Source organism: Callorhinchus milii, unplaced genomic scaffold (genome assembly GCF_018977255.1).
Source record: "Callorhinchus milii isolate IMCB2004 unplaced genomic scaffold, IMCB_Cmil_1.0 Scaffold1, whole genome shotgun sequence".
In the NCBI taxonomy this organism is placed as follows: Eukaryota; Metazoa; Chordata; class Chondrichthyes; order Chimaeriformes; family Callorhinchidae; genus Callorhinchus; species Callorhinchus milii.
In genome coordinates this window covers 100,263,148-100,278,584 of record NW_024704742.1, presented here as the reverse complement: position 1 = coordinate 100,278,584, position 15,437 = coordinate 100,263,148, and positions in this window count along the sequence as shown.

The following is a 15,437-nucleotide window of genomic DNA, read 5'->3' as shown; positions in this document are numbered from 1 at the left end:
CATCCCTTTTCTCCTCATTGTACATCTCCTCTCCACTCACGCACATCTCTTCTCTCCTCACTGCACATCTCCTCTCTCTTCACTGCACATCTCGCTCCTCACTGCACATCTCCTCTCTCCTCATTGTACATCTCTCTCCTTATTGCACATCTCCTCTCCTCACTGCACATCTCCTCTCTCCTCACTGCTCATCTCCTCACTGTACATCTCCTCTCTCCTCACTTTACATCTTCTCACGACTCACTGTACTTCTCCTCACTCCTCACTGCACACCCCCTCTCTCCTTGTAGCACGTGCTGTCTCCCAAGTCTCATCAAACCTAGCTTGATTCTGCAAGGTTTCAGGCAGATTTTCTGTTCCATTTTATGCACCTGAAGGGATCAGATGTGCTGGAGAGATGTATCTTTTTGCCCTCACTCCTGGCACGCAGCACCTCTTGGACTGTTGAGAAGGTCTTCGACTTTCGAGTTTGAGTTGCAAAACTGCTCAACGATTAGTTATTCTTCACAACAACAGCAGCGGACTCCGCACATCCAGTGGAATGCTGAGTGAGGGAACCTGTGGCACTATGCTGAACACTGACAACTGCGTGGCTGAATTTTGCATGTTAATAGTTTGCTGGCTGCATGTATTAAGACTCTTCCGTCAGCAGACTGTGGTTGGGCCATCAGCCTTTCTGCTCCCACCCTTTGGAACTTCAGCCAGGCCTCCGCCATCACCCCGCCCTTACCACCAGCCAGCCCCCCGCCCCTGCCCCCGAGCAATCACCCCGCCCCTAACCCAGCCAGCCCCCTGGTCCAGACATCACCCCCAGCTAGTACCTGCCCCAGCTTCCCCCCCACCCCCAAACAGCACCCAAACCCCAACCAGTACCGGCCCCAGCTACCCACACCCTCAGACCGCACACAATCCCCAGCCAGCAATCGCCCCAGCCAACACCCTGCCTCCAGCCTGCCATCAGCCAGACTATATGTGAATGGGGAAAGTACCAGAGGATGACTGGAGACATGGAATTTTACACCAATATAAATCAATGAAGAGAAGGGGAGAACCCCAACTCCACCCCCCGCCCAACACACACACACACACACACACACACACACACAACAATTCTGGTAAGTGGGAATGGAATGATAAATATGAACCATATTACTTCCTCTTACAAAAGCGATGGAGAAGTATGAAAATATCAAAACGTACACAGGCAATTGATGTAGCCAAGAATAGGCTTTTTCTCTAGAACCACACACAACAGCAAAACATTATTACATTAGAATAATGGCATTTAGATGATTTAGAAGTGTTTCCGTTGTAAATAAAAAATAATAAGGATTATTTTTATAAAGAAATAGGTGGGGCTCAGGTAAAATCTAAATATGCTTCTGCTCCTCTACACAGCTGTTTGGTATACTTTTTTAAGTACCAGGATTGCCAAGGCACAGTGATACTGGGACACTGAATTTGCAGCTGTAGTTCTCCAGTGTTGTGCAATGAGAGGAAGCCCACTGTGCAAGAGAGGAACTTCTTTAAGAATGAGAGGAAAAGTCCAGCCAGCCTACTTTTGTTTAGTCTGAGTTGTAAAGTAGAGATGTGTAGAACTAAGATAAGGACAGGAACGAGGTTGGCTGCAAAGCCCATCCCTGTGGTTGAATTGATCACCAACTCTGACTGGTAACAACTCGCGTATGAAGAATGGGATCTGGGCAAACTACCTAAAGCCCACTGATACTTTATTGTCTCAAGACCATTCACTGTGTTTAGGGAAGTCAATGCAAAAGGGAAAAAAATTAGGCAATTTTAAACCAAAAAGAAATAAGCTTAAGTTGCGAGCTTCAATATTATTACTTTACTCCAGGGAGGCCCAATCTTTTAGCTGCTGAGGGCCTGATACCCCTTTTGAGAAACGTCCATGGGCCGCATAAGCAACATTACAGAAACATAACATTTACGAGTTACCATAAATAATCCTTGCATATGATATAGTGCCTTATCACATCTTTGAGATGTCTCAAAGCGCTTCCCAAAATACACTGCAAAATGAATTGACTGTATATTTTGTGGACGAAATGCGGCAGCCAATTGTGCACAGCAGTGTCCCACAAACAGTGGTGGATTGAGTGACTAATTTTTTTTATTTTGAAGGGTTATGGAGGGAGCAGGTCGGCCAGATGAAATGGAGGGAGGGAGGGGTGTGGGATGGATAAAAGTGGCCCCTGGGTCGGATGTGGCCCGTGGGCCATTAGTTGGACCACCCTGTTTTACCCTAACATGAATGACTACTACATGCTTCCCAGTATATGTATTCTTCTGGACTCTAATCTTATCCCTGTGATCTAAAGGCAGGCAAGAAGGGCAATTCTTCTTGCCTGCCTTGAGAGGAATTGAGGCAGAGAGGTTGGAGAGGTTGGGAGGTGCTAGGTGAGTTGGAAGTAATGCAGATTGCTGCTATCTTTGGTATTATTGAAGCAAACTGAATTTGTATTGATCAAGAATGGCACATTAAGTAAAAGAATAATCCTTACATTTAATGTCTCATGGACAGTTTAATGCAACAAGAACAACAAGATTACATTTGTATAGCGCCTTTCATGTCAGGAGGACGTCCCAAGGCGCTGGACAGTGTATAGCATATCGGACCCGAGCTGGGGTCAGTGGGGGGAGAAGGGAGGGGAGGGGAAGGGAGGTGGCCGATGGCATGATTGAAGAGGAGAGTTTTGAGGCAGGACTTGAAGGAGGCTAAGGAGGGGGTGAGGCGGAGTGACTGGGGAATAGAATTCCAGAGGTCGGGGGCAGAGTGACTGAAGGCTCTCCCACCAATGGTGGGGCGGGTGGGTTGGGGGATGTGGAGCAGGCCAGAGCCGGCTGAGCGCAGGGAGCGGGCAGGTTGGTAGGGGGTTAGGAGGTCGCAGAGGTAGATGGGGCGAGGCCATGGAGGGCTTTGTAGGTGAGGACAAGGATCTTGAACTGGATCCTCTGAAGGACAGGGAGCCAATGGATTGGGTGAGAGTGGGGGAGATGGGGTCACGGAATTTGGTGCAGGAGAGGACACGGGCTTCAGAGTTCTGGATGATCTGCAGCCTGTGGAGGGAGGAGTTGGGAAGGCCGACAAGCAGGGCTTTTGCATAGTCGAGCCTGGAGGAGATGAAGGCATGAACAAGAGTTTCAGTGGCCTGAGGGCTGAGGTAGTGGCGGAGTCGGGTGATGTTACGGAGGTGAGGGAAGGCAGAGCGGGTCATGGCTTGGATGTGGGGAAGAAAAGACAGTTGAGAGTTGAACAAGACACCTGGGTTCCTGACTGGCTGGTGAGTTGAAGTGTGTAACCATGGAGGTTGCTGCTGCCAGAGCCTGAGGTGCTGAGGCGCTGGCGCGAGTCAATCAGGAGGGCCTCAGTCTTGTTCACATTCAACTGTAGGAAGTTTGCCCTCATCCAGGACTTAAATTGCACACTTGTAGGATAAAAATCTCAAAGCACTTTACAGAAATGGTATGGATCAGTTGCTGATAACAATTCCCTGCTACAGTAAATATTACTATTTAATTATGGTTTTAGCCATTCAAAACATGCATTTTATGCTGAGCCAAAAGACCGCCACATAAGAACTCCATTTATAAATGTGGTACTGAGCAGAAAGTGAAAAGATAATGATACACAGTACAAGAAAGCACCAAAAAAACAAACTTTTACCACTCTTCAACACATCGCAAGCATTGATCCAGCACTCAAGGCAGCTGGACAACTTTGTGCTTTGAAAACTGGAAAGGAGCAGAATAGCAAGAAGCAATATCTTACACACCAGAATCACAAGATTTTGGGGGGGGATTCTATACAGACTGCAAGATATTTGCTTAATAAAGATCTGGTTACAAGTATGCAGTACTGCAATCTATGATCAGTTTTTAATTTCCATTGATTCATTATCACATTTGCAAATATTACCCAATTTTTCAAATCATTTGACTTTGCATAAGATGTTATTTTGCTTTATTCAAAGAGGTTAACTTACACTGGAATTGAACACTACTAGACCTTTATGACCTTTCCCTTTAAGTATTCATCAAAAAGGTATTTTTTGATACCATTGCTTGGTTAAAATTTTTATTTTTTATTGGAACTAAGGCTTTATCCTGTCAGAACAAGATATTTAAGTACTGTACAGTATTTAGCCTCACTGTCTGGCACCCTCTACTGTTCTAGCATAGACAAAGACACTGACAACTATGATGTGCTTGCAACCTGTTTGCCTGCCAAATACACTGTACTGGTTCCAATCTGTTTTCCCACAAAATACACACAGTCACTAAACTTTACCATATATCTTGTGACATGCTTTGTGACATCTCAACAATGTGACAAGGTGCTATGTTAAGTGCAAGGATTACAATACAAACTTACTTTGTATAATGCCTTTCACGTCAGGATGATTTTGACCCGAGTGGGGTGCGGGGATGGTGGGATGGTGCAATCGAAGAGGAGGGTCTTGAGACGTGCCTTGAAGGAGACAAGGGAGGGAGTGAGGCAAAGGGAATTTGGGATGGAGTTCCAAAGGGTGGGAGCAGAGAGGCTGAAGGCCTGGCCAGCGATGATGGGATGGGCTGGGTGGGGGAGGTGGAGTAGGCCACAGCCTGCTGAAGGGAGGGATTGGACAGATTGGTATGGGGTCAGCAGGTCACAGAGGTAGGGAAAGGCAAGGCCATGGAGGGCCTTGAACATGAGGACAAGGATTTTGAACTCTATCCTCTGAGGGTTGGTAGGCTAATGGGAGGGTTTCAGGAGTTAAGGGAGTTGAAGTAATGGTCCGAGATGGCTTTGTCAGTGGTGGTGAGGTCCTAGTCGCTGAGGCCCCAGGTAATCACCAGATCAAGCGGGTGGGCATGTATGTGTGTGGGGGAGTAGATGTGGAGGAAGAGGTTGTGAGAGGAGAGGAGGGAGGAGGTCAATGGAGATAGAGCAAGAGGGGGTGAAGTGCAGGCTGAAGTCACCTAGGATGAGGAGGCATTCAGAACAGAGGCAGAGGGAAGATAGAAGGGTGGAGACGTCAGATAGGAAGATGGGGAGGATTTGGGAGGGCAATAAACAAGGAGTATTTTAAGGGAAAGATTGGAGGGATGGTAGAGGGTAAGGTGTTTGAAAGAGGGAAAGGAACTGGAAGAGTAAGGGGATAGGGCAAGTGAGGACTTGGAGATGAGGCACACCACCATGGTGGTTGGATCATGGGGTATAGTGGAAGGTATAGCTATGTGGTGTGGCCTCAGTCGGGAGAAGGTGTCACCTGGGGTGATCCAAGTTTCTGTAATGGCGAGGATATTAATGTTTCCATCAACGATGAGGTCCTGGGCTTTGTTGGAAAGGGAGAGTACATTTTGTATAGCAATGTGGAGGGGACAGTTGGCAGAGGAACATGTGAGACGGGTGGGTGGGGAGGATTGACAGGGAGGGTGGGAATGTGAATGAAGGAGGAGAGGTTTGCCCCGAAGTTTGGGGCCTTGTGGTGATAATGGGGCATGGGGCAGTCAGAATGGCTGCTGAGGGACAGCCAACTGTGAATGCGACGGTGAGCCCGACGGAGCAGAGGGAGTCTGTGGGACATCAAGTGGGGATAGGAGGCGAAGAGGACGGAGGGAGAGAAAGACATAGTAGGAGTGATATGGGTAGCGGAGAGCAATGGGGGCATTTGGGGGGAAAGCAGCTCGGGTCGGGGGAGGCAGCCAAAATGTGCATGCCGAGACTAGGGGCAAGCAGTTAGTCAGCCTGCAAGGACGGAGACAGTGGGGGCTAGAGGAAACAGTGCAGGAGGTGGGGGATTATTATTATTGTTGTGAATTTGTGTGTATATGATCACCAGTTATGAACCTGTAGAAAACTGAACTTAATAATAATAATAATAATAACAATCCTTGCATTTGATATAGCGCTTTTCACGTTTGGAGGACGTCCCAAAGCGCTTCACAGAACACACTGTAAAGTGAATTGACTGTATATTTGTGGGCGAACGCGGCAGCCAATTGCGCACAGCAATGTCCCACAAACAGTCGTAGATTGAAAATGACCAATTTTTATTATTGTTTTTGGTTTTGGAGGGATTATTATTAGGCGTGTGGAGTAAGGAAACTTGCCCAAGGTTTCGCCCTGCCTGGAATTGAACTCAGGTCTCTCGCTTGCAAAGCGAGTGCTCTAACCACTGAGCTACAGGACTCCAACTTCTTAAAATACCAAATTTACTCTTCTCCACAAACCTTATCTTAGTAAACTAGTGCACGTCATTTTAAAAAGCATTGTGTAAAGCAGGAGGGATACTGACCCATTGGCTGTTACACAAGAAAACGTCAACGGTATCACAATACAATGCTGTAGTTATGTAAGTATATGAGAATATGAGATAATTTGTACCATAGCGTAAAATTCTACCACTGCTAGAAAATACAGTCACTGAACTTTACAGTGAAGTAATTTTAGATGTCTTCTTGACGCGAAAGGCGTTTATTATTATTATTCAGTCTGGTCAAATAGACGAGGAGGATTTGTGCTCTCAAACTCAGAAAAGGCAGGTGAAATAGCCAGTTTTGATTGACATATTTTACATAAAGGTGGTTAGTTAAAAATACAGTTTGCTCAAGGATATTGTGGACAGTTTCAAGGTGGAATTGGATAGATTTTTTTACTGCAAAGTGGATTGCATTATATGAGGGATACAGAAAAAGATGGTATTTAATAATGGGTAGGCCAAACCAACTGCAGTGGTTTTTTCTGCTCCTGGACATGTTTATGTTCCCATTTTATGTGTAATATAATCCTGTGGCACATCTCGCCATCAAGTTGTGTTCTGCCATTGGGAGTACTTTCTGCACAATGCTTGGTATCAGATTCTGCACACAAAAGAAATCAGTAAGTCATTGTAAAAGGAAATCTTTTATTAGCACATAATTGCATCGAGTGTATAATAGATGGTTGAGAGTACCTCAGAAGACAAGCAAATAATTTTAAGGTTAATAAAATGACCTGAGATTTACTCTTTGCAGTTGTGATGTCAAGTGAAGCCGTGCAACTCTGTTAATGTAAACCACATATTGAATAATAAATCATTGAGCAGGACTGCAAATTACAGGATTCAGATTACCTGTGCCTCATAAACGGTAAGAAGCTTTCAATATATTTTGGCAATGTGCATTTCTAGAATTGTGTTTAAATATTGACAATGTCTGTGTTTCAGTTTACATTGGTTTGTTTCAGTCTGAACTATCAGGGAAACAAAATGTTGAAATTGCGTAGAGAGGGAATCTCTCTCCAACGACTTGTGCGCTGATAATCCAGCAGTACATTATATGTTATTGATCAGCGGCAGCTGCAGTCCAGGAAATACACTGCACACTATAACCGTATAACATTTCCAGTATCCAGGTTTTAGTACCTGAAAATCAATGGTAGAATAATATTTACGTACTGTAAAAGAAACAGTTGAATAAATTGTACTCAACTGGGAAGGGGGGTGAGGTGGGGGAGTTGGAGAATGGGGAGAATATAGTGCGGTTTGTGATGTGCTAATTATTTTGGTGAACATTATCACGCACCACATTCCCCATCCCCCACCCCCAGTATCACTGTAGCAGCCAGATCTAATTGCAGGAAAAGGCCCCAAAGTAATTGCTGCAAACGATTTACACAAATTGAACTTCTATTCAAATTACAAGTTGTGCAGCTATTTTATTAGCCACAGTACGGATTTATTTCTCGTACCATGTCCCAATATTTCCACTCGTCAAGCATCTATCCAATTCCCTATTGAAAGAATTTATGGTCGCTGCTTCAACTATGGTTTGTGGCAGAAGATTCATCATTCCAACCACTCTCTGTAAAGAATTTTCTCTGAGCTTCTCTTTGAAATTCTTATCTCTGTGCATGAAACTGGTCGGTCGATGTGCTTTGAATGGTGCGAGTCCAGGATATTGGGTTTCTAGGTTCAACATTTTAGGCTCCACAACCCAATCATGTCATAAACAAAAGGCGTTCTAACAAAGTGCTTTATAGCAGGGTTCTACTGTTTCTTGTATTTGCGCCCTCTACTTATTGGTTCCTTAACCAGTTACAATAATCTATTACTATTTACCCTATCATAAAGCTCCATAATCTTGAAGACCTCTAGCAAATCACCTTTTAACCACAGACGTAATGAAAACAACCTGGTTTCTGAATTCTCTTTCCATTACCCAAACTCTGCATCCTTGGAAATATTCTGGTGAATCTACACTGCATTTTCTCATTCTTTTTTATTCTCCCTATAATTGGGCAATTGCAGAACTGTACATAATGCTCCAACTGTGATCTAACCACATTCTTATAGAAGATCAACGTGTATGAATGGGCTCTCGGAAAATGCAAATCACATTGAAGTCACACTTCTGAAACTGTCTGGAGGAACTGGTTTGAGGAGGAATGAAATTCACACTAACTCAGTGTAAATGCAGAATTAGTTACTTTAAAAAGTAAATCGCATTGATATTTATAGTACATAGCAAATACTGGGAGAGTTTCCTTTTGCAAATCTGAATTAGTTTAGTCTTTTCTGGAACAGTTGTATAGTATTTGTAATTGTACTCTGTTTCCTGGAACAATTATATTCATAAAATTATTATCAGTTATGCTCAGGTACAAACTAAAGCCTATGGGAATATCAGTGAGTATCTGTTACACTGCAAAATGCTTCTCCATGCTGTAATGTTGCTGAGCCCTTTTTATTCCATCTTGATAATTTTCCAATAATGATTGGAATCATGTTGGAATCTTCCCAAGTAAAGCTTGTAGTCAGTCAACTGAACCATTTCTCTGTGAAACAAATGGTCAAGAACTATTGCAGAGCAGTAAATGAAAGGTAAGCTAAGATTACTTGTTAATTTTGTAGGAGAGAGAGGTGTGAGAGAAATTATCTACAATTCTGAAGGAGTCACTCACTATGTGCTTCAAAATACAAAATTACATTTGTATAACACATGTGTTGTGTGTACACACTGTGAATTTTATGATACTGTGAACTCCTTTATGTTATAACAATAATAATTCTTGTATTTGATATAGTGCCTTTTCATGTCATTGAGACGTCTCAAAGCACTTCCCAGGATATACTGTAAAGTGGATCGACTGTGTATTTTGTAGGCAAAATGCAGCAGTCAATTGTGCACAGCAATATTCCACATACAGCCATAAAGTGAATAACCTATTTTATTTGGGGGATTGTTGGCCAGGACACCAAGAGAAACTCCATTTTTTTTTGAATTGTGCCATGGGATCTTTAACATCCACCTGAACAGGCAGAATGGACTGTTTAACATCTCATCCGAAAGATGTCACCTCCAACAATGCAACACTCCCAGTACTGCATTGCAGTGTCAGCTTAGACAATGTAATTCCAAGGTTCAACGTGGGACTTAAACTCACAACCTCTGACTCAGAAATGAGAGTGCAACCCTGAGATGGATTGACACACAGGGGCTAAATGACTTCCTCCTTTTCCTGGCTTCCTATGTTTCTGTTCATCAATGCAGCTCTTGAGACAGTCATCAATGGGCTAAACAGAAAATCAAGGATGATTTTCCATCAAGAAACTCAATGTCAGGGAGAAATCAAACTTACCGTCTCCTGGAGGTAGCAGAGCAGGGGGCAAGGCAGAGAGAAAACCAAAATGCCAGAGACCGTATGCGTATCTCAATTTAAGATGAGTTCAAAGGGGCAAGCATTAAAAATTCATCCTACCTGTCGAGCCAAATCTGATCTAATCCTCATTTGAGGTGCTATTTCCAGCAAGTGTCACTGGATATTGATCAGGAGTGGAAATCCTATTTCCTAGGCTGGGGCTACTGAGGCTAACCATAGTGCTGCCCTCATTGGGATCAGCTGATTCAGGACAGGTGAGGAATTGAACCAAATTCTGCATCTGTATGGTGTAATGAGCACAGTTTAGTTGCTGATTGAGTTACCTTGTTCAGACTTTTTGAAACAGACAATGTGTCTGTTCTTATTAAAGCTGAATTAAGGCAGCAAGCTGTGCCATGCTGACCAGGAAGGCCCCAGTTAAGAGAAATATTATTACTGAATTATTTGAAGAAAACATTCCATACAACTGCCTGCGGAGATCCAAAGATAGGTTGGCTCCCAATATTAAAAAAGACCCTTATTGAGCCTTTCAGTTGTTATGCAAAAACAGGTTTGAACATTTGATTAATTTAGACAGGATATCTTTTAATCAAAGGTTTAAAGGAGTTTGGGAGATAATGGACTAAGGAGAATTTGATTTGAAAGAAAAATTGGAGACCTTGGGACTTGGAATCACATAGTCTAAGATGACATTTCAGTGCAATGCTGGGGGGAGTATAGCATTGTCTGAGGTGCCATCCATTGGATGAGGTGTTAAACTGAGGTCCTATCCTGTCCTGTCTTAAATCGGTCCATAATGAGTTGAATATTCTCCTCCCATTACCATGTTCATATTGTATAAACCACCTCTTTCAACCAAATCAGGTGCTGTGGATGAATTCAGAATAAAATAGTTGTAGGTGCCTCTTGGGGATTAAGTAATGCATTAACTTTCTTGGATCATCTACTACCATCTGCACACTGAACAAGTATTTTTTTTTGCTGAGGTGACCCATAGGATTCCTTGTATTCAATGTATTATAGCCTGTGCTTTTGAAATTCCAGTCAGAGAAATGCTGTTTTTTTGTATCTAGTTTAAGTGAATTTATTGACCAGCCGTTCTGTGTAGGGCACCAGCAATCTCAGTGATGGGAGTGAAACACAATAAAACTATCTGTCTTCAGCAATATCTCCCATGGGTGCTTGAAAAAAACCCACAACATAAAAATTGATGGGAGTGCATTATTCTCACAGTTTAGTGACCCTGTGGATTTCCTTGTAAAAAGTTTCACAGATTCAAGGTATGCCCATCAGACTATTAGTGTTGGTAGCCCAGTGGAGTTCCATAGACCCAGCCTGATACGCATCCAAGTGCCTGTAGCATTTATTAGCCACATTTGACACTCTCTCAAATTAGACTTCTACATGACTCCAGGACAATTTTGCTAAAGGCATGATTATAGTCTGGCAAAATGATGTAGAGCATTCTCAGCTTCCTCCAATCCTTTCTGTAATACTAATAATCCTTTCATTTAATATAGCACTTTATCACTTTGTTAAGACAACTTTCTTCAGCTCAATGTGCGAAAAACCGAGGCCCTCCTGATTGGCTCACGTCAGCGCCTCCGCACCTCAGGCGCTGACACCATCAGCATCCAAGGCTGCACTCTCCACCTCTCAAAGCCAGTCAGGAACCTCGGCGTTTTGTTCGACCCTGAGCTGTCCTTTCTCCCTCACATCCGCACCACAACTGGCACCGCCTTCCATCACCTTCGGAACATCGCCAGACTACGGCACTACCTCACCCCTCACGCTGCTGAAACCCTGGTCCACGCCTTTGTCACCTCAAGGCTGGACTATGGGAATTCTCTCCTCGCCGGCCTTCCCGCCACCTCCCTCCACAAGCTGCAGGTCATTCAGAACTCTGCAGCTCGTGTACTGTCCCGCACCAGGCTTCGCGACCACATCACTCCCACCCTCGCTCACCTCCACTGGCTCCCCATCCCCCAGAGGATTGATTTCAAGATCCTCATCCTCACCTACAAGGCCATTCACGGCCTTGCTCCCTCCTACCTCTCCAACCTACTATCCCCCTACCTACCTGCCCGTACCCTCCGTTCCTCTGGCTCTGGTCTGCTCCACGTCCCCCGCCCCAACCGCCCTACCATCGGTGGTCGGGCCTTCAGCCTCTCAGCCCCCAGGCTCTGGAACTCCATCCCCCAGTGCCTTCGCCGCTTCCTCCCTTTCCTCCTTCAAGGCCGGTCTCAAAACCTTTCTCTTTGACCGTGCCTTCAGCTCCCCTCTCGACTCTCTTCCCCCTCCTCGCTCCCTCCCTTCCCTCCCCTCACCCTGACCATTTCCCCCTCCTTGCTCCCTCCCTTCCCTCACCCTGACCATTTCCCCCCTCCTCGCTCCCTCCCTTCCCTCCCCTCACCCTGACCATTTCCCCCCTGCTCGGGTCATGACCCAACTGTGCAGCGCCTTGGGACGTCCTCCTGACGTGAAAGGCGCTTTATAAATGGAATCTTGTTGTTGTTGTTGTTGTTGTTAAGATGTCTCAAAGCTCTTCACAGGATATACTGTAAAGTGAATTGACTGTATAACTTGTGGGCAAAAAAGAATATTTTATATTTTCTGTAGGTCAACTTTCAGCCCTAAACCAAAGAACAAATGTGAATAATTATTTCATGCTTGGTATAACATCCACAATTATTCAGTTCAACCTTAATGATAAAGTCACCCGACAATCATACTGTAATCTTTGTTGTTCAGCCCCTGTATTTTTGTTGAATTACCATTTCAGAAAGCTATAAATTATGGCTGAAGGGAATTTAGATCTTAATAGGGAAGGAAGATTGGATGAGGCAGTACTGCTTGGTTAAGATCCTCCTATTTGAATAACTGTATATGTTACCACAATTAATTGAGGAGATTTAGTGAGAAGAAAACACGTGCTTCCAATCATTAAAATGAAAGGGTCCCAATGACAAAGGCAACTCTGTTCCTGTATTAAGAAAACTAATAGCGCAGACAGCAGCGAAGAAATCAGTGAGCCAAGACAGTGAGTAATATTTCAAAAGAAAAGATCAAGGAATTAGAAAAATGAGTCACTGTATTTCTGAATTTTTTTTTGATGATGCAGTACATCCACTGCTGCTTAATTCAGATTTCAAAATGTGTTTTGGTCACTGATTATGGAGATTGCTTTGCCTAAGGTTATCTATTGAAAGATCAATGTGACAAGGCAATTACTATTATAATGTGGTTGATGCCCAGAAGTATGATATTCATGTCCTCTCCTATCTGCAGCTACAAGCAGAGCTGTGGTTGTAGTGAATTGCTTCACACTGGTCTGGTCATTTTTTGAATTGAAATATATTCTCTCCACCTCCTTCATATTTTCACATTAAATTGTTATTACACTGTCAACCTTGGTTCGATCAGCCAAGAAAATGGTTCATCTCTCAGAAGTGAGTGAAAATAATGAAAAGAGGGAACAAAAAAAAGTAAAATCATTACATTGGCTTCACCATAAATGTCAGCTGAAGGTTCAGATCTGGAGGAATTTAAATTGATCGAATACAATTTACCTATCTAAGAACATTCTGTAATATCATAAAAACTAAAGAAAGATTCTAACATGTAATTAGATTCTGTAGTCAGTAACTATATTTTCTGACATGACTCAATGTTGTGGTTTGTTATTGGCCACAATCATTTTCGAAGAATTTTTTTTTTAACATTTACGTTAACATTTTATATTGTCTCATTGAAATGTCTCAACATGCTTTACAGTAATCACTATCTATTTATGCAGGCAAGCCCAGCAGTCATTTTCTACACAGCAAGGAGTGACAGCCTAGACTAGGAGGGCAAAACTCAAAGTGGAGCTAAACTTCAGCACTCTCTGACCCACAGATGAGAATGCTACTGAACCAAGCTGACACCTTCTAGGATCACACATGGTGAATGCGGAGATGCCAGAAAACTCCCAGCACCTATGGAGTGTAAGTCAGCATCTTCACTTGAGAATGGGAAAAGTGAAAACTAACTTTTTAAAAAGCAGGAATTTGGGACAGATCCATTTATGGTTTATTTCCTCAGGATGATAATCCCTTGAAAGACAACAACAACAAAACTACATTTGTATAGTGTCTTTCACGTCGGGAGGACGTCCCACTGTATTGAGACCCAACATTTCTGTAATTTGCCATTGATTTGTCAATGCCTAAATATATAAAAGCTTTATACAACAGCAAGAGGTCCGTAAATTACTTCCCCCAGTCCTTCAAGTGGATTCTCAGTCATTTCTAGTTCGCAACAGATGTATATTTATACTTCAGTTTATATTAAATGCACCTCAGGTGTAGTTTCATTCACTGTCAAGGTCAAGAGGTGCTTTTTTAAATTCTAATCCCATAAATTTGGTGTCCGCGGGGTGGATGGGGGTGGGGCGTGATATACAAACCTTTTGTATTGTAAGTATGCTCATTGTACCTTAAAGATCAAATTAATTTCTTCATTCGTTAGCTTTCATATCTCTTCTGAGGAGGCTAGTCCATAATCTCAACATGATCGATCCTTGTATTGGGTCAAACATGGCAAAATAAATCCCTTAACTGTGTAATGTATTTTCCAGGGTAGTTTCCATTCACCAAGCTAGATAGAAATAAAGTCTGACTTGTAATCAAGTTCCATAATACTCTTTCTAAACTGTCAATTTCCATGTTCTCCATACAGATGATTTGGTCATTGTCCATTCCTGTGCTGAGATTATTTTTCAAGTGAGACTGGACAGTACGAGTCGGAGGCATTCCCCTTAAATCCAATCCTATCCTCACTCAATGGTGTTAACATATACTGATCATTCAAAGTCACAATCTTTTTGAAAAGAATTTCATTTGAATGATTAGAAAAAGATCACTATAATCATAAGTTGAGCCTCACTATCAATACATATGAACTTTCCTGCAAAGGTTACTGGAAAGTAAACTCTGTCTGATTTTTCCATTCTTAACCAATATCATCACCTTGACTGAAATCTGTTAACTCAGCACTGATCAAGAATCAACGTGTCTTTCTGGTTCGGCATGTCTCATTTCCACTCTGATCAGTAACGTGAACAATTGAGTTATCGTAGGAGCTAGAATACATAATAGGATTTGTTTGACAACTGGTAATGGAATTGTTACTATAGGCTGGTTTATAGGATTAAAAACATTAGGTTTCTGTTTGTTTAAAATGAAATCCATTGTTGAGGGAAAATACCCAATGCACAAGAATACAGAGGCTTGTGTATGCTTCAATGACCATAAACATCTGAAGTATTCCAGAAAGTAGACAAGCAATTTAGTTTTACAGCACAATGCCCAAAAGGCTGGGAAAAATCGATGCACAATTAGCAGCAGATAAAGACAACTGAGTGTGAATAACCTCTTTCACAAAAAATAGGCAGAAACATCCAACCTTTTATTAGTATCAAACATAACTGGGTATGCCTAGTGAGTGTTCACACAGATTAATCTCTTATCTGTTGTTGATTATGTACTGCAGTAATTTACGTTTAGTGTGTGCCATGGTCCAGATAAAGACTGCTGCGGTTACTTTAAGATAATCTTCCAGTAAAAGAAGCAACAAGAAGTAAAAGAAGTAATTTGCACACAGACTTTATTCCCCAGTGGGTTGCAGTAGAAAAGTGAAGTGTTACCTTCTTAGGTAGACGTTTGTACACTTGATTAAATGATCTGATGATAAAAATTTACCAAAGCTGTATGAATTTTAAAAAAAAGTGATAGGAATTTTATACTGTAATAGT